This window comes from Diceros bicornis, unplaced genomic scaffold (genome assembly GCF_020826845.1).
Source record: "Diceros bicornis minor isolate mBicDic1 unplaced genomic scaffold, mDicBic1.mat.cur scaffold_92_ctg1, whole genome shotgun sequence".
NCBI classification, from domain to species: Eukaryota; Metazoa; Chordata; class Mammalia; order Perissodactyla; family Rhinocerotidae; genus Diceros; species Diceros bicornis.
This window is the reverse complement of record NW_026691812.1, coordinates 886,338-904,537: the sequence shown is the minus strand read 5'-3', so window position 1 is coordinate 904,537 and position 18,200 is coordinate 886,338. Positions and strand designations below refer to the sequence as shown.

At 40.2% G+C, this 18,200-nt stretch overlaps 1 long non-coding RNA gene across 1 annotated transcript; it reads right to left on the bottom strand.

Annotated features, from left to right (window-relative positions):
• Nucleotides 1-7,859: 7,859 nt before the first annotated feature.
• Nucleotides 7,860-17,241, bottom strand: LOC131403844 (uncharacterized). Its single transcript, XR_009219566.1, has 3 exons — nt 17,182-17,241; nt 10,296-10,343; nt 7,860-7,960 (listed from the first exon to the last, which is right to left on the bottom strand). It is a non-coding gene; the product is annotated as an uncharacterized LOC131403844 (long non-coding RNA).
• Between the last annotated feature and the right edge of the window lie 959 nt (nt 17,242-18,200).

Genomic DNA, 18,200 nt, shown 5'->3' with positions numbered 1-18,200 from the left:
GCAAATGTTGACATTATTGCAGAAAGTTCTCTTGGACAGGACCCAGAATCAGGGAATCTAGAATCAGGGTAGAATTCCAGACACCCTTGTTCATCCCTTGTGTCCTTCCAGGTCGGTCCCCCATGGTAACCACACTGCAGTGGACTCACTGTGTACCCAGCCGCCTTGGCACAGAGACTGGATAGAGTTGCCATCTATGAGGAATTCCTGCGGCTGACCAGAAGGGTACCCAGCTGCAGAACTTGACCCTGGACGGAAAGAATGTCCTTGTGGATGGTAAGGCTCCCTGGTCATTGGGGAAGAAAGTGAGGCCTTTCTAGGGACTCTGGAGGCCTGGGGCTGAGAGAACACTGAACTTGCTCAGGCTGGCAGGAGGTGGCATAGTCCCCCAGTCTTTAGCCACCATTGAGAGAGAGAAAAGCACACCAGTGTAGTATGGGAGGCCCTCAACTTCTCCTAAACAGCTCAGTGACCTCAAGCTAGTCACCTCCCCTCTCCGGACTTTTGTTTCCTTATCTCTGCACTGAGAGCCACTGGGCCCGATGGTCAATGAGGGCCTCCAGCTGTGTGTGAAGCAGACTTACAGGTTTGGGGGTGGATGTGGTTTCTGATCCACAGGCTATAGTTTGCCAAGTCCCGCTCTAGATGAGCACCAATGCACTAGAACTTTCTGCAGTGGTGGAATGTTCTGTATCTGTGCTGTCCAGTGCATAGCTGCATGTGGCTGTTGAGTGCTCGAAAGATGGTATTGTGACTGGTCTTTATTGTTACTGATTTTTAATGTTACTGAGGTTAGAATTTTTATTTTATTTAACTAAAATTAATTTTAATTCAAAAAGAGACTTGTTGCTGCTGCATATCAGACAGCACACCTCTAAGAGGTTGTCTGGGTAGAGGCACAAGTAGGGGGACCTGCACCCCTCCCCCCATGCCCACTCCCTCCTGGAGTTTATGTTGTTGCTGGCAATAACAAGAATAGAGAATTGAAACTTATCAATTATTTGATCTGAACAAACTCATATTTTTAGGGGGTAACCAGAGAAGACTTCCTGCAGGAAATTACATTGTAGGTTAATCCTAGAAAATGAATATTAAGCAAATAGATAAAGGAGAAGGGGATGATGTGTTTCTAGGCACGGAAGAACAATTTTGAGTGGGAATTTACGAATTTAGAGAGATCACATAGGCTTGCCAACTGTGATGACCCATTCTCCCCCCAGCCATCATAAGATAGTCCAACCCAAATTCAGTCCTCTGTGCCCAGAGGTATTAATTTAGTTTAATTTATTACACTTTTGTTCTGTGATAATGGCCTTGAATTTTGTAGCAAAGTGTGCTCACTTTTTAGAGATGGAAAGTAAAATGGGGTGAAACATGATGATGTCTACTTGACTTTAATATTTCATTGAAAACATGGGATGAATCAAGGGCGGCAAGTGTTAATAATTTATACATTGATGAAATATTGTTTTAATTGGATGGAATATGCATTGTTAAATCTAGATGATGGATGTTTATGAGACTGTTCCCTTTATTTTTCTGTGTCTAAAAAGTTTTATTAAAAAGAGTGAAACACACTCACATGCATTCTCCATTTCATTCACTTCCAGAATATTCTCCCAACAGAAATGACACCTTGACTGAGAAGCATGGTAAACCTGCAGAAAACCCAGGCCCACGGTAGGGGGCGAGTATCTTGATGCTGTGCCTCATCGAAGAGAACTATGCGCACAGGGTCTTGGATGATGAGGAAAGTTGGCCAACCCTTGTCAAGGACGGTTGAGGCACAGTGGGGTCAGCAGGAGCCCTGGGGCGATGACAGGAGGTGGCTCACCCCACCACTTGTCTCCCCAGACCTCTCCTTCTGGGCCCTCATCCTCATCTGCTGGCGGGCTTCCTGGTGCTCATCACAGGCCTGATCTGCTGTCTCCTGGTAAGCCATGACGTGTTGATTGTCTTCTTACCATTGGGTTGTAAGAGCTCTTTATATATTATAAGTACACGTCCTTTTCTAGGGATATGTTTTGCAGATGTTTTCTCCCAGTCTGTGTGTGGCTTGCCTTCTCCTTCACAACATGAGTCATTGGGGAAATATAAGTGACAGTCATCATGAGATTCTACCACACTTGAGAATGGCTAAAATTAAAAAGACTGACTATAGCAAGTGTTGTTGAAGATGTCAAGTCACTGAAACTCTCATAGAGTGCTGGTGAAAAATAGCTTGGATGCGTCTTTAATAATTACATACGTCTATCCAGCCATTCCTCTCCTAGGAATCCATGCAAGGGAAATAAACTCATATGTCTATACACAGACTTGTACACACATGTTGATAACAACCTATTTATTCTAGACAAAAATGGAAAACAAACAAAATGTCCATCTACTGGTTAACAGATACACAAAGTGTGGTATATCCCCATGGTGGAATACTATTCAACCATAAAAAAGAATGAATTATTTTTTTTCTTTTTTAATTATTTTATTGAAATTATAAAGGGTTTTAACATTGTGTAATTTCGGGTGTTCATTATTATTTGTGAATTTCTTTATAGACTGCATCATGCTCACCACCAGTAGTCTAACTATTATCCATCACCATGCATATGTGCCCCTTTAACTCTTTCACTCAATGCCCAGCCCCCATCCCCTCTGGTAACCACTGATTTGTTCTCTTTATCCCTGTATATGTTTATCTTCTGCGTATGAGTGAAATCATGCATGTTTGATTTTGTCTGGCTTATTTCATTTAACATCCTACCCTCAAGGTCCATCCAGGTTGTTGCAAACACGATGATCTTGTCTTTTTTTTCTGGCTGAGTAGTATTCCATTGTATATAATACATACCACCTCTTCTTGATCCATTCATCTGTAGCAGGGCGCTTGGGTTGCTTCCATGTCTTGGCTATTGTGAATAATGCTGCAGTGAACACAGGGCTGCATAAATCTCTTTGAATTGTTGATTTCAATTTCTTTGGATAAATACCCAGTAGTGGGATAACTGGAAGGTATGCTATTTCTATTTTTAATTTTTTGAGAACTCTCCATAGTGTTGTCCCTAGTGGCTGCATCAGTTTGCATTCCCACCAGCAGTGTGTGAGGGTACCCTTTTCTCCTTATCCTCTCCAACATTTCGTACTTTTTGTCTTGGGAATTATAGTTGTTGTGACAGGTATAAGGTGATCTCTCATTGTAGTTTTGATTTGAATATCCCTAATAATTAGTGATGTTTTACATCTTTTCATGTGTCTGTTGGCCTTCTGTATATCTTCTTTGGAAAAATGTCTGTTCATATCCTCTGCCCATTTTTAGATTGGATTATCTGTTTTTTTATTGTTGGGTTGTATGAGTTGTTTATATATTTTGGAGATTAACCCCTTGTCAGATATATGATTTGCAAATATTTTCTCCCAGTTGGTGGGTTGTCTTTCCTTTTTTTTTTTTTTTTTTTTTGGTGAAGAAGATCAGCCCTGAGCTAACATCCATGGTAATCCTCCTCTTTTTTTCTGAGGAAGACTGGCTCTGAGCTAACATCTATTGCCAATCCTCCTCCTTTTTTTTTCCCCCAAAGTCCCAGTTGATAGTTGTATGTCATAGTTGCACATCCTTCTAGTTGCTGTATGTGGGACGCGGCCGCAGCATGGTTGGAAAAGTGGTGCGTTTGTGCGCGTCCGGGATCCGAACCTGGGCCGCCAGTACTGGAGCGTGCACACTTAACCACTAAGGCTCGGGGCCGACCCTGTCTTTTCATTTTGTCCATCGTTTCCTTTGCCTTGCAGAAGGCTTTTAGTCTCATGTAGTCCCATTTGTATATTTTTTCTTTTCTTTCCCTTGCCTGAGTAGACATGGTATTGGAAAAGATGCTGCTAAGACCGATGTCAAAGACTGAACTGCGTATATTTTCTTCTAGGAGTTTTATGGTTTCAAGTGTTAGATTCAAGTCTTTTATCCATTTCGAGTTAATTTTTGTGTATGGTGGAAGATAATGATCTACTTTCATTCTTTTGCATGTGGCTGTCCAGTTTTCCCAACAGCATTTATTGAAGAGACTTTCCTTTCTCCATTGTATGATCTTGGCTCCTTTGTCAGAGATTAACTGACCACAGATGTGTAGTTTTCTTTCTGGGCTTTCAGTTCTGTTCCATTGATCTATGAGTCTGCTTTTGTGCCAGTACCATGCCATTTTGATTACTATAGCTATGTAATATATTTTCAAGTTAGGATTGTGATGCCTCCAGCTTTGTTCTTTCTTCTCAGGATTGCTTTGGCTGTTCGAGGTCTTTTGTTATTCCATATATATTTTAGGATTCTGTGTTCTATTTCTGTGAAGAATGTCATTGGAATTCTGATTGGGATGGCATTGAATCTGTAGATTACTTTAGGTAATATGGCCTTTTTAACTGTGTTTATTCTTCCAATCCATGTGCATGGAATATCTTCCCATTACTTCAGGTCATCATTGATTTCTTTCAATAATGTCTTATAGTTTTCATTGTATAGGTCTTTAACCTCTTTGGTTAAATTTATCCCTAGAGATTTTTTTCTTTTTGTTGCAATTGTAAGTGGGATTGTATTCTTGAGTTCTCTTTCTGTTAGTTCATTATTAGAGTAGAAATGCAACTGATTGTGGTAAGTTGATTTTGTACGCTGCAACTTTGCTGTAGTAGTTGATTATTTCTAATAGTTTTCTGATGGATTCTTTATGGTTTTTTCTATTTACAATCATGTCATCTGCAAACAGCAAGAGTTTCATTTCTTCCTTTCCAATTTGGATTCCTTTTATTTCTTTTTCCAGCCTAATTGCTCTGGACAAAACCTCCAGTACTATGTTGAATGGGATATGTCCTCTTGGTGGAAAGTCCCCTTTAGCATTATATACTGCCCCTCTTTGTCTCTCATAGTCTTTTTTATCTTGAAGTCTGCTTTGTCTGATATGAGTATGGCAACACCTACTTTCTTTTATTTGCCATTTTCTTGGAGTATTGTCTCCCATCCATTCATTCTGAGCCTGTTTGTTTTTAGAGCTGATATGTGTTTCCTGGCAGCAACATATCATTGGGTCTTGTTTTCTAATCCACCCCACCACTCTGTGTCTGTTGATTGGAGAATTCAATCGATTTACATTTAGAGTGATTATTGATACATGAGGGCTTAATCCCACCTAATCTATATTTCCATTGTTCCTCTTCCTTTGTGTTTCTGACTACCATTTCATTTTGGGGGTTTTCTGTGGTAGTTTTCTCTATTTTTACGATCTATGGCTCTGCTCTGATTTTTTGTTTGCTGGTTACTCTGAGGTTTGTATGAAGATCTCATAGATGAGACAGTCCATCTTCTGATAGCCTCTTATCTCCATTAGCCTAAGCAGGTTCCATTCCTTTCCTCTTCTCCTTCTGAGTTATTGTTGTCACAAGTTATTCATTTTTGTGTTGTGCGGTTGTGACTAAGTTGAAGTGTTTATAGTTACTTTTGATGCCTTCCTTCCCTTCTTCTTTTAAGTTATAATTAAGTATTTGCTACCCTGTTGTGAAACAGAGCTGTAGCTTTCTGATTTTGTCTATTTATCTCTTTGATCAAAGCTTTGTAGACATTTGCCTTCTTTTTGTTTCAGGTATGAGGGCGTTCTTGATCATTGCTTGTATGGGAGATCTCGTGGCGATGAATTCCCTCAGCCTTTGTTTATCTGGGAAAACTTGTATTTCTCCATTGTATCATAAGGATCATTTCACTGGATAGAGTATTCTTGGCTGAAAGTTTTTTTCTTTCAGTATTTTTAATATATCATTCCATTCTTTCCTTGCCTGTAAAGTTTCTGCCAAGAAATATGCTGAAGGCCTGATAGGGGTTCCTTTGTAGGTTATTTTCTTCTGTCTTGCTTCCCTTCAGATTTTTTCTTTGTCATTGTCTTTTGCCAATTTTACTATTATACGCCTTGGAGAAGGTCTTTAAGCATTGATGTAATTAGGCGTTCTGTTGGCTTCATGTATTTTTAAGTCCGGTTCTTGCCCAGGGTTGAGAAGTTCTCAGCTATTATTTCTTTGAACAAGCTCTCTGCTCCTTTCTCCCTCTTTTCTCCCTCTGGAATACATATAATTCTTAGGTTGCTTTTATAATTGCGTCATATATTTCTCCAAGAATTCCTTCATTTTCTAAAAATCTGAGTCCTTTCTCCTCGTCCACTAGAAGCATTTCTATATTTCTATCCTCTAAATCACTTATTCTTTCAACCTGATATCAGCTCTATTTTGTAAGGATTCTAGATTCTTTTTTATCTCATTAATTATGTTCTTTATATCCAGAATTTCTGCTTGTTTTTTTTTTTTTTAATAGCTTCAGTCTCTTTGATGAAGTATTCCTTTTCCTCATTAATTTTATTCCTGAGTTCATCGAACTGTCTGAACATTCTTGTAACTTGGTGAGTTTCTTTATGACAGTTATTTTGAATTCTCTGTCATTTAGATTGTAAATTTCTGTGACTTCAAGGTTGGTTTCTGGAGATTTGTCATTTCCTTCTGCTCTGAATTGTTACTATAGTTTCTTATGGTGTTTGATGAACTTATCTTTTGCCTGCGTATTTGTGGTAGTATCAGGTCGCAGACTGGTGAGGGTGGGCCTCTTTACATAGTCTATGGAATTGAATGCTAATCTCTTCCACAAACAGCCATGTGAACACATCCAGAAATAATGCTTAACTAGCTTTCTGGGCATCCCTTAGCTCTGTCAAGTTGACACCTGAAATTAACCAAAAAGGGTCAAGTTACAGAAGTGAGATGGGGGGATCTTTCACTGGGTCAGGAAGGGAAAGGACTGAGGTGGTTTTGGAAGGATCTGGAATTTTCTGGACTTTCTTGAAGAGCTTTGATAGAGCAGTCTTAGCAGTCATGGGGAAGGAAGCCTATTTCAGAGGGTCAAAGAGTGACTGAGAAACGGAAGGGCAGAGAGGGAGTGGAGGTGGACAGCTGTGCCTTGTGCCTCCTGACAATGGCCTCTGGATTTAACACAGTGATGGCTCCCTCCCGGATCCCACAGCTTTGGTGTGGGGCTGACTCCTCCCGAGGACTAGGGTGTTCTAATTCCTCAGTGTGAGCTACTCTGCATATTCCAAATCCCCAATGTCCTAGCAATGGGGTGTCAAATGGCCCTCTCTGGTCCAGCAGGATCCAGGCACAGGACCCTTTATGGGACAGGAGGAGGAGCCGGGTGTACACGGGGTTCTTACCTGCCAGACCTGGGGTTCTGGGGAGTGGAGCTGAGCGAGGTCACAGCATAGGAGCCGCTGACAGGGTTTGAGGCCACCTGGGAGGAGAGCAGAGTAGGGTGGGCATCAGGGACGGTCAGGACAAGACCTGCCCCCTCATTTGTATGCTGCATCTCTGTGCCTGGACACAATCTGCTCCTCAAGTCTCGTTACCAAGAGCTGATTTCTTCCCTCATCGAATCTTTTCTTCCTTCTTCTTATATTGTTAAATTATTTTAAGTTAAATTTCGCTGGGTTTTCTCTCCCATACATTTAAAATTATTCCTTACTGATTCTTAGATGGAGACTATGATTTCAGTGAGTTACAATGAGAAATGAAGGAGTTCAGGGGTGATAACTGTGGACCTGAGAAATTTAAATGATGGCATCGGGCATGGTCCATGATCTTCAGGACAGCCATATGATAAGCCACATGATAATCAGAATTTTTAAGACAAGGTACTGTTAGGTTTTATGGTTTGAGTGAGAACAAAGGGAGAGGCCTACAACTGACACACAGTTTACCAACAGCAGAGAATCCTCCCTCACCTCTTCCAGCTCCTGATGGTTCCTGCTTCCCTGTCTTGTGGCAGCAGATCTCCAATCTCTGCCTATGTCTTTCACATGATCTTCTTCCCTCCATGTCTCTGTGTCCTCATCTCTTCTTATAAGGATGCCAGTCACTGAATTGAGGGCCCACTCGTTTAATCTTCTCAGCAATCCTGGAGGTAGATACTGTTGTTATCCTCATTTTATAGGGAGCCTCAGAGGGGTAAGTTAACTTGTCTAAGACTGTACAGCTAGGCAGAGGCAAAAATCAAACCCTGACCATTTGGCCTCAGCTGCCATACTGTTAGCCATCTTGCTGCACTGCCTTATAAGTGAGCATGGGTGAAAGGCTCTTCAAAAGTTGGGAGGAATTCCTGATCAGATAAAAACATCCTAGCTACATCATGTGAAATATTTCAATTATTTATTTAGATTCTGCATTTTTATCTAACTCTGGGAGCTAGTGAAATGGTCTCCCTTAGTGCTGTAATATTCCAGCTGAATCAGGTGAGCCATGAAAAGCAGAGTGCCCATCTCTAAACTGCTCACATTTCCAATAAAAGGAGCATCCATTTGAGTTGGCTTTTTTGGAGAGAAGAAATACCTTCAAGCTCCACTGAAGAAAACTTCAAGCAAGAAGACAGATGTGTGCCTAGTGTGCAGTGGCTTTGGCTGTGGATTTGAGCCATGTCAGGAGAGGTGGTGGAGCTGTGAGCGGAAGAAGCCCCACGGCAGGAGAGGCACCAGACGAAGACACCCCAGCGTTACACGGTGGGAAGAGTTCCATCCTGAGAGGGCAGCCTGCAGCTCCCAGGATCTGAGTAGTATTCATAAGACCAAGGCAGCCACTGTAGAGCCCAGGCTTATCTCCAAGGGGTGAAGTGACCCGTGTTCTGGAGGGGACACCTGGTTAAAATAAACATCCTAGCAAGGGGAAAGGAGTCATAAGACTATCCTGAAGTGCCCATATTTAAAGAGGAAATGACTTAGGTTGGAATTGCCGGGAAGCAGATCCTGAGACAAGGATTTGAGTATAAGTAGTTTATGTCGGAGGTGGTCCCAAAAATCCCAGATAGAGGAGAGAGGAAAGTGACAGGGCCGATAAAGAGTGTGACTGAGTAGGTTACCTCTGTGAGCAGCTGGAGCTCAGTCCCCTTACGGAACCTTGGAAGACTGTAGAACATGCCTCAGAGTTATTGCACACGGGGGTGGGAAAGGGAGGCGTTTACCGTTCCCCTCCCGTCTGTCACTGACTGAGTGTTGTGCCTGGCTCCACTTCTGGCAGCTGCACAGCAGCGAGGGAAGTGCTCCGGCCAGGAGGCATGGGTGCTTGTAGGAGGACACTGTGGGCATGTACTGGGGTGGTGAGGGCCCCAGGGATTTGGGCCTGGCCCTGTCATACTTGCTACAGGAAAGAACAGTAGGGGAAGGGGGTGAAGGAGTTGGATTCTTACTTAAAGTGGTCTGTATAAGCCTCAGTTTCTTATCCTTGCTAGCCCACAGTGCTTCCTTCACCAACAGTCCCCTTGAATCACTGCTCAGTTATACACAGTGCACAAGAATCTCCCTAATGTGGGGCTCTGAGCGGTTGCCCAGGTTTCTAATACCAAGCCATTGTGCCTTCACGGGGATGGTGACCCCTCAGCTCTGCCATCCTCAAAGATGTGACTTCATTTGACCCAGAGCGATGACAAGTCGAAAGGTAGTCTCTCTGTGTTCAGCTGGACCTCTTTTATCTTAATAGCTTTTAATTCATGTGTGTTTCTATTCAGAAAACAATTAGAAATTAAACTGAATACACAAACAGTTTTTCAAGTCCTGGCCCTAAAACTAGATCTGCAGGCCTGTTTTCAGGAGAGGGTAGTAACTGCTCTTCTCTCCAGGCTCGCTAGACCATGAGCTCCCGTGGGGCAGGGCCCAGGGCCCCTTCCCCTGCTACACCTGGTGAATGAGAATGGCCCGCTGACTTCAAAGAGGGAGAGGAGACAGCTGTTCTCTTTGAGCCAGGTGTGCATGCCTCCCATTTCACATGGAGTTAGAGGGCAAATGAAGTTTGAACTCTCCACATCCTGCTTCCTTTTAGGGGTGCCTTCCAGGTGGGTAGTGGGGAATGTGGCTCATATTTACAGCTAACACTTACATTGGTCTTACTGTGTTTCAGGTACTAAGGTCTTTATATATGTGTGTATATAAATATTTATAAATATACACACAAACATAAACATATACACACTCTCATTGCAACAACCTTACAAAGTAAGAACTATTTTTGTACCCATTTTACAGATTAAGAAACAGAATCCAAAGAAGTTAGGTAACTTGTTCCCAGGTCACACAACTGGTTGGTAGAAGAGCAAACCTCAGCAGACGGGTTCAGAGCCTTAATTAATAAATATATCTACTCACTTTTCAGTTACTGGAAGAAAGATTTCACTTAGGAAAATGATCTTTCTTTAAGGGATTTAGCTTCTCTCGTAGTCAAGAAAGAAAATAACAATAAAGTCTTACCTTTTGTGGAAATGTTTGGCTACCCAACTATCGTTCCTTTCGCCTTCTCTGTGGTGAAATTATGGGACAAGTGTGTTAGGTGTCAAGGCTCTTACAAGCGAGAAAGCTGTGTTCATACATATAGGTGCACATCTTACAGTGGAGTGATGGGCAAGAGAGGAAAAGTGAACGAGAATGGGAAAAGGAAACATAAGTCGATTTTGCATGAGGCAGATAAATTTTGTGAGTAACAGTTTCTTTTCTCCTTTTGATAGTACAAGGGATTACAGAAGCCTCCACAGGAGAACAAATATTGATTTCTTGTTCCTTAGAAGACGTTCCAAACTTTGTGTACTTATGTTCTATGAAATACTGTATTAGTAGAAAAGGACAGCCTGCTTCATATAGTCTGAAAAAAAATGTTAGTGCCTAGAACTTTTTTTGGAAAGGAATCTAGCAATAACCATCACAGTTAATAGCCATATATACTTTATCCCAGCAATCCAACTTTTGGTAATCTATGCTCTAGGAATAGAAGCTCTAGTTAATGTAATAATGTTAATATAGTGAAAAAAAAATTAAATATATGAGGAAGGAATGGACAGGTGGTTAATCCATTTTAGGAAAAAGGAGCCTGCCTGTGGATGAGATTGCTTTTTTAATTGTGGTAGAGTATGAGTTGCTTTTATCTTTACTCAGGTCTCTCAGAAATAGAAAATGGAGTTGGTGTTCTGTCTCTCTGTGGTAATTCTTTAGTGAACAGGGAACTCTAAGAGACGTAGTTATATCCTGAGTCACCCTATTTGGGAATTTCCGAGCAGATACAGGGCATATTAAATTGTATTATAAAAGAATGAGCAGTTGCCTTGATATTCTCAGACACTTGTTAAGCTTCTGTTCTTTACTTGAAACCAAGACTTAACTTGTATTGTTTTGATGAAGGCAGTTGCTTTGGCCTAGAGGTATTGGGGAAAATGTTGAACAAAAAATGTTCCATCATTTTTTGAAAATCACCTACTGGTACAATTTAGGAATGCTGAATTTCTCCTGAAGCTTCTGTCTGCTTTTCTACTCTTCCCATTTACCCTACAGGGACTTGGTTTTATTTATCAGGTACAAGTTCCATTTAGAGTCTATTTTAGTAGATCTGGTTTTGTACTGGTTGTATTTAGTAAGAAATTAGACATAGACTTCAGATTCATTATTAGGGATTTTTATTTATTTTTTTCAAAAAAGCTATGGTTCAGTAACACAATTTGAGTTTAAATGATTCAGTTTTGAGAATTGTAGCATAAGAAATGGGCACTTGAGTGCTTGTGTCTGGGTTTGAATCCTGTGACAGAGAGCAAATTGTTCAACCTTGCTAAATCTTGTAAGAGTGGGGATAATAATAATGGTTGTTTTGAAGATTAAAAAAGGTAATAGATATCTGCTTGACATCTGGTAAGTGCTTGACAAATGTTCACTGATCTTGTCACCACCACTCTTACCACTGTCACCATCATCACCATCTTTGTTCTCCACTAGGTTAGCCATACTTTGGTCCTGGCTTCTTGCCGCTGATCTAGGATAGTGGAGAGGCCAGCTATGGGGGTAGAGAGGCTAGCTATGAATTAAAGAAATGGGAGGTAAAGCCCCCTGGTGGTAACAACTCGTAATATATTGATTTTATAGTGATTTATCCTACAAAATAACTTAGAATACATCCTTTGAAGCCTCAATTTAATGGCTCCATTTTAAAATTTAGATAGTTCCAATGACTATTGGATTTAATGGCCAGAGACATCTCTTTGTGGCCTCAGTTGAGAAAATTTGGTTGTGTCTATAATCTATCACAGTGGCAAAAAGGAAAGAACAGTTACAAATCACATTGGTGTGGTGTCTTAGTTGTGTCAGGCTGCCATAACAAAATACTACAAACTGGGTGGCTTAAACAACAGAAATGTATTTTCTCCCTCTTCTGGAGGCTGGAAGTCCAAGAGCACGGTGCCAGCAGGGTTGGTTTCTGGCGAGGCCTCTCTCCTTGTGTTGCATGTGGCCACCCTCCTCTGTGTCCTCATATGGCCTCTCCTCTGTGCCTGTGCGTGGAGAGAGAGCGATCTCTGCTGTCTCTTCCTCTTCTAAGGACACCAGTTCTATCAGATTAGGGCTCCACCCTTATGACCTCATTTAACCTTAATTACCTCCCTAAAGGCCCTGTCACATTGGGGATTGGAGCTTCAACATAAGAATTTGGGGCCAGCACAATTCAGTTTATAACACATGGTAAAGTAAACTAATTCCTTCAGGATTGTTATATGTGTTTTTATTAAGGGATATTTTTGAAATCTTCTTAATGTAATTTAAGGACTTGTTTATGTGGAAACTAAAAAGTGATAATTATACTGTGTGAAAAGCTGAAAATTTAGTCTGACAGCTCTGTTTCCATTCTACATTCACCTTGATGCTTCCCAATTCCCTTGTCTGGGGAAAAAATATATTAAGAAAAATTAAAATTTCCTCAGCATATTGTAAAACGAAGTATAACAAATATTTTTTCAAAGTACAGTAGTGGTCAAGATCCTCTTGCTTTGAAAATTCCGGTTAGTAATTATTAACCGAGACATCATTACAATAATTCTAAACTTGCTGATATCTCCTTATATATGTCCCCTCTTTTCCTCCAGCAAAGAGGAATGCCTGATTGAAGAAGTTACCTTCTGTTCCTTAATAAGTATTTTCAGTTGTGTTTGTTTGCTTTGCTATCACTTTCCCCAACTCTCAATATTTTTTAAGAAATTGCAGATGGGTAACTGTGACAGGAAAAGGAAGAACTGAACTAAAATCTTTGATTATAGATTTACCTCAAGCACTCAACTACAGAAAGTAATAGGAAGGCGTAAAAAAGTTGATCATTATGTCAGATCCTTAAATTCTGATACACGGTCCTTCTTTCGGCAATAACATCTGTCTCTCAAAAACCTGTCAATTCCTAATATTATTCTAGTGTCAACAATAATGTGAAACGTGACATTCTCTCTTCAGCTTCCCTGGTTCAGAAACTGCTTTGAGAAGACACATAATTATGTTCAGAATTTTAAGATTCAAGACCACCCTATTTCCTGTTGCTAAGCAAACTGACAGACTATTTTAAAAAAGAAAAGAGACACCTGTCTTTGTGCCTGTTCTCGGCAAGTGGGAAATCTGCCAACCTGCAAAAGCCCAGCTTGTATTTTACTAGAGCCAATATTTTACTTTGCAAATGTTGAGCCCGTTCAAATGTAGCATTACCTTATGGTGAGCAGGAGTTAATTTTTGCAGATTTCTTGTACATTTTTTGTTATAAAAGTTTAAAGTATTGCTGGTGGGAATGTAAAATGGTACAGCCACTTTGGAAAACAGTTTGGCAGTTTCTCAGAATGTTCAACATAGTTACCATATGACCCAGCAACTCCACACCTAGGTATATACTCAAGAGAGGTAAAAACATATGCACACAAAATCTTATGTGCAAATTTCAAAGCAGCAGTATTCATAACAGCCAAAAAGTGGAAACAACTCAAATGTCCATCATCTGATAAATGGAGAAACAAAATGTGGTATATCCATGCAATGGAATATTATTTGGCCGTTAAACGGAAGTACTTATAACTGCTACAGCATGGATAAACCTTGAAAACGTTATGCTGAGTGAAAAAAGCCAGTCAGGGGCTGGCCCAGTGGTGTAGCGCTTAAGTACACGCGCTCTGCTTTGGCGGCGCCGGGTTCGCAGGTTTGGATCCCAGGCACAGACCTACGCACTGCTCATCAAGCCATGCTATGGTGGTATCCCATATACAAAACAGAGGAAGATGGGGACAGATGTTAACTCAGGGCTAATCTTCCTCAGCAAAAAGAGGAAGATTGGCAACAGATGTTAGCTCAGGGCCGATCTTCCTCACCAAAAAAAAAAGAAAAAGAAAAAAGTCACTCAAAAAAGACAGCCTATTACACCTATTGTATAATTCCATTGATATGAAATGTCCAGAGGAGGCAAATCTTTAGAGACAGAAGGTAAGTGGTTGCTAGGGCTGGAAGTTGGGGAGGATGGGGAGTGATTGCTAAAGGGTATGGAGTTTCCTTCTGGAATGATGAAAATGTTCTAAAATTGATTGTGGTGATAGTGGCACAGCTTTGTGAATAAACTAAAAAACTGCTAAACTATAAGTTTAAAAAGATGAATTGTATGATCTGTGGATTATGTCTCAATAAAACTGTTTTTAACAGTTTAAGTTAAGTTAAATTTGTTAAATTGGAAAAAAAAAAGCCAAGAAGACAATGTTCATTTTCCTGGCATAATCCTGTACAAGCAGATTTTGGGTAATTTCTTTTTCCTGTGTTTAGATTGATCTTTACATAGGTATAAGCATACTGAATATATAATTTTTTTTCATTTACCATATTTAAGCATTTCCCTTGATGTGACATAGTCTTCATTTGCCTCATTTTTATGACTTCCTAATCTTACCTATTTCATTGTCATATAGGTCGCTTCCAACTTTTCATGATTATAAATAATGCTGCAAATGAACTTGTTTGTCCACGTAGCTTTTTTTTTCTGTTAGGTTTATTTCCTTACAATGTTTCCACGTAGAATTACAGAATCAAAGGCAACAAGGATATTTAGGACCCTTAATGTCTGACTCTTTTCCAAGAAGATTCTGCCTGTTTATTCTGCTACCAAGAATGCAAGAGCTTCTATTTTACCTATCATTCATCAATACTGGGGGTTATAATTTTTTAAGTGAACTTTTCATTCTAGAATAATTTTAGGTTTGCAGAAAAGCTGCAAAGATAATATCAAGATTTCCCTTGAATCCCTTACTCAGTGTCCGCCATTGTTAACCTCTTACATTATAGTGCCACACTTGTCAAATCTAAGAAACCAACATAGGTACATCACTATTGACTAAACTCCAGACTTTATTCAGATATCACCAGTTTTTCTATTACTGCCTCTTTGCTGTTCCAAGACCCAGTCCAGGATTGAGTGTTATAATTTTAATTTTAAAAAATTTAATGTAATGGGTATAAAATGATATTACATTGTGGTCAGTCTTGTTTTTTGTTTTTTTAAGCCAAGTTTTTAAGGGAATATTTCTAACTATTTTGTTTGATAGGAGAAAGATTGGAAGTTAATTTCCCTCCCAATAAACTTAGTTTATCAGGGCTGGCCCGGTGGCACAAGCGGTTAAGTGCGTGCGCTCCGCTGCAGTGGCCCGGGGTTCCCTGGTTCGGAGCCCGGGCGCGCACGGACGCACCGCTTGTCAAGCCATGCTGTGGCGGCGTCCCATATAAAGTGGAGGAGGATGGGCATGGACGTTAGCCCAGGGCCAGTCTTCCTCAGCAAAAGGAGGAGGATTGGCAGATGTTAACTCAGGGCCCATCTTCCTCACAAAAGAAAAAAAAAAAACTTACTTTATGAAAGTATTATTCCTGTCACTTGAAAACTAGAAACACACTTCTGTGGTCTTCCTGCCAAAAATGGGTAACCAGAATGTAACCATGAGGAAACATCAGTCAAACACATATTGAGAGACAGTCTACAAAGTAGCCAGCCTATATTCTTAAAAAGATGTCAAGGTCAAGAATGACAAAGGCAGACTGAGGAGCTGTTCCAGATTAAAAGAAATTTAAGAGACATGACCCTAGATTGGATCCTGAACCTGGAAAAAAGTTGGCTACAAAGGAGATTATTGGGCCAATTGACAAAATCTGAATGTGGACTGTGGAATGAAAAATAAGATTGTATCAATGTAAAATTTCCTGATTTTAGTCATTGAACTCTGCTCATGAAAGAGAATGTCCCTGTGGACATTTGGAAATACATACTGAACTGTTTAGGGGGAGAGAGGGAAGATGTCTGTAACTTACCTTCAAATGGTTCAGGAAAAAATAGTATGCATATATATAAACATACTCACATGCATGTATGTAGAGGGAGAGAGAATGATAAAACAAATGGGGCAAAACATAAACAATTGTTAAATCCAGCTAAAGAGTATTAGGGAAGTTTCTTGTATGATTCTTGCAACTTTTCTGTAAGTTTGAAGTTATATCAAAATAAAAAGTTACCCTTCTCCCCCTCCAAAAAAGTAGAACTTTTTTCCCTATTGAGTCTCCTAAATAATTTTCTATTTATTCCTATTGGGTCTCAGCAGATCCTCAAATACAAGTTGCCTCCTTTGATCCTTATGGGGGAATAATGCAGCAGACTGATTTTTATGCATAATTAAGGGTAATCTTTTTATAACTCCTGATTTATTACATGCCACTAAAATATAATGTTCTCATTAATTAGTGTATTACTAGAGTTTGTTGAGGACCCAGAGTTCCATATTCTAAAAAGTCTGGAATTCTTGGCAAAATGGCACTTAATAACTACTTGCTATCACAGAGAATTGTAACTTCTCCTGTTTTTAGGAAGTACCCACTGTTAACAGTGCTTTTTTGAATTGGTCATTGTTTTCAGTTCCTGTGGTTACAGAAGCGTTTACTGTAAGTTAAATCATGGTTTTGTGCTACTTTTGTTGATCGCACAGGTTACCATTTAGACTCTTGTTGTTTCTCTCCGCTTCTTGGCTCTCTGCATTCTTTGTCCAGTGGAAATGGGCCTGGAGTCTTCTGCCTCTCTTAGTGGGTCAGAGGAGTTTGAGAACTACTGGTTGCAAGGAGTAACTCAAGGCACTTCCTTTGGCCCTCCCAGGTGGCTTTCTCATCTCTGAGACAGGCCTACACCTTTGCTTTGTCTTGGCCTTTAACAGACCAACAAAGAGGGAGGGACTGCTGTGTACTCCCTGAGCTGGGTTAGTAATTTCTCTGGTATTGGTTCATCAACACTCCCTAAATGGGTCTTGAAAGTGAAATATCAAAGGCCTTCCAAACTCACAAGTCTGGTCACTGATTTGCCTCAGGTCTTCACTAAATGACCGCTATTGTGTACCTACTCTGAGTCCTCACATGCAGCCAGCTGAAGCTCAAGCACAGTAGCACGTCACTTGGAGCCATCTTTATAAATAACTTATTTTGAGAACAGGAAAAATGAAAGTAGTTGTTACATTAGGGTACTGGTAATAGGTGATTTTTGCCTGTTTTAAAATTTGTCTTTGTTATTATATCAGCTTTTCAATTACAAAAGGAATAGAAGACACATTGTATCACAAATACTGTTCATATTGATAAATCAGAATGTTGATTAGTATAATTTTGCTAATTAAACCATATGGTATAATGGAAAACTCTTAGGAATGACGTAATGTCCTCTTTGGATGGTGAAATTGCAATATCCTCTAAGGCAATCTTGACCCAACAATTTTATTTCTAGGAAGCTGTCCCACTAGTATTGTCATGTTTGCAGATAGACATACACTCAAGGATATTGTTACAGCATGGTTTGCAGTGGTAGATGGTGGGAAACAAACCAAGGTCCATCAAAATGAGACTGGTTAAATAAATTATGGTGCATCTATAGAACAGGATAATATGCAGCTGTTAAAATTGCAATATAGTCTCTTTGCCAGTCCAACAAGTAAGAAACTTAGAAGTCACCACTCCATCCTAACAAGTAAAAACACAAACAAACCAAAAAATCAGCAACTCTTCTTCAGTCTGTCAGAGAAGTGAGATCATAGGGCAGTCCACTACTCCTAAAATTGGAGGGACCGCCAGGTGCATAGAGAAAACACAACTTACCAGAACAGAGCTGAAACCTCTACAATAACCAGTGCTGAGGGAGAGAAACCTCAACTGTAACTGACAAATTGCTGGAGGCTCAGTGTAAATAGTTTCAAGAGATTAAAAACTCCAGGGGGACTAGTCATAGGGAGACTCCCCTCTTTTGTGAGTTTACAGGTCCTCACAGTGAACATCGGAGAAAAATTCCCTCATAATTCAGGTAGAGGAATGGGG